Raw genomic sequence first — 2283 nt, 5'->3', positions numbered from 1 at the left:
GTGCACTATTGGTGGGAATGTAAATTGTCACGGCCACTATGGAAGACAGTATGAAGTTTCCTCAAAAAACTAAAAATAGAACTACCGTATGACCCAGCAATTCCACTTCTGGGTATTTATCCAAAGGAAATGAAACCCTAACTTGAAAAGATTATTTGTACCCTCATTCACTGCAGCATTATTTACATTAGCCACAATAAGAAAACAACCTAGTGTCCACCAATGGATAAATGGATTTTTAAAATGTGGTTGTGGTGTATATATATATACAATGGAATATTATTCAGCCACAAAAAGAATGAAATTTTGCCATATGGAACAACATGGATGGAGCTTGAAGGCACTGCTAAGTAAAATAAGTCAGACATAGGAAGACAAATACCATATGACCTCACTTATATGTAGAATCTTAAAAAAAAAAAAAATTAACAAAAAACACCAAAACTCACAGACACAGAGAATAGACTGGTAGCTGCCAGAGGTGGGGAGTGGGGAGGGTGGGTAAAATGGGTGAGGGTGGTCAAAAGTATAAACTTCCAGTTATAAAATAAATAAGTCCAACAGGTGTAATGTATAGCATGGTGACTATAGTTAATACTGTATTGTATATTTGAAAGTTGCTAAGAGAGGGTATCTTGAAAGTTCTTATCAGAAGGAAAAAAACTGTAACTATGTGTGGTGACAAATGTTAACTAGATTTATTGTGGTGATCATTTCATGATATATACAACTACTGGATCACTATGTTATATATCTAAAACTAATACAACATGTTAACTATGCCTCAATTTTTTAAAAAAGGAAAGAAGACTAAATCAAGCTAATCAATCAATACAGGAGCAGAGAAAAATAGGTATAGAAAATACCATGTAAATAGAAAGCATAAAATAAGATAATAAATACAATATAGCAGTACTCACAATATATTAATTAGTCTAAATGTATTGATGAAAAGTCACAGACTGTCAGATTTTATTTAAAAAAACAAACCACCAACAAAATCCAGCTATATACTGTTTACAAGAAACATATCTAAGGCAAAAGGACATATGGAGTTTGGAAGTAAAAAATGGAAAAAGATAAATCAGACAAACAGTAACCAAAAACAGTAATATAGCTATAGTACTGTTGAAAGCATTATTCAGGATAAAGATGGTCACTATGTTGTGACAAAAGGATAAAAAAAATTCATCAGGAGAATTTAGTAATTCTAAATGTCCATGCCCTTTAATAACATAACATCAAAATACAGAATGGAAATTTGGTAGAATTACACATTGATAAATCTATAATCAAGATAGAAGATTTCAACACACATCTCACTAACTGATAGGTCAAGAGGATAGAATATCAGTAAGAACATGGAAGATTTTAAAATATAATTAAGAAATTCTATTTTAGTTATGTCTTCACTGGTCTAAAATCTTCCATGGCTCCGTATTACCTCTGGCATCAAATCCAAACTCTTCCTGTAATCAAAACAGTATGGTACTGGCACAAAAACAGACATAAAGATCAATGGAACAGAAGAGAGAGTCCCAAAATAAATCCACACACTTATGGTCAATTAATCTATGACAAAGGAGGCATGAATATACAATGGAGAAAAGACAGTCTCTTCAATAAGTGGTGCTGGGAAAACTGGATAGTTACATCCAAAAGAATGAAATTAGAACAGTTTCTTACACCATATACAAAAATAAACTCAAAATGGATTAAAGACCTAAATGTAAGACTGGAAACCATGAAACTCACAGAAGAAAACATAGGCAGAACACTTGACATAAATTGTAGCAATATTTTTTTGGATCCGTCTCCTAAAGCAAAGGAAATAAAAGGAAAAATAAACAAATGGGACCTAATTAGACTTAAAAGCTTTTGCACTGCAAAGGAAATCATTGACAAAACAAAAAGAGAACCCACTGAATGGGAGAAAATATTTGCTAATGATATGACTGATAAGGGATTAATATCCAAAATATATAAACATGGGAGAAAATATTTGCAAATGAAGCAACTGACAAAGGATTAATCTCCAAAATTTACAAGCAGCTCATGCAGCTCAATATCAAAAAAACAAACAACCCAATCCAAAAATGGGCAGAAGACCTAAACAGACATTTCTCCAAAGAAGATATACAGATTGCCAACAAACACATGAAAGAATGCTCAACATCACTAATCATTAGAGAAATGCAAATCAAAACGACAATGAGATATCATCTCACACCAGTCAGAATGCACATCATCAAAAAATCTACAAACAGTAAATGCTGGAGAGGG

This window comes from Physeter macrocephalus, chromosome 15, assembly GCF_002837175.3.
Source record: "Physeter macrocephalus isolate SW-GA chromosome 15, ASM283717v5, whole genome shotgun sequence".
Lineage (NCBI taxonomy): Eukaryota > Metazoa > Chordata > Mammalia > Artiodactyla > Physeteridae > Physeter > Physeter macrocephalus.
The sequence above is the reverse complement of the archived record's forward strand: the minus strand, read 5'-3'. Positions refer to the sequence as shown.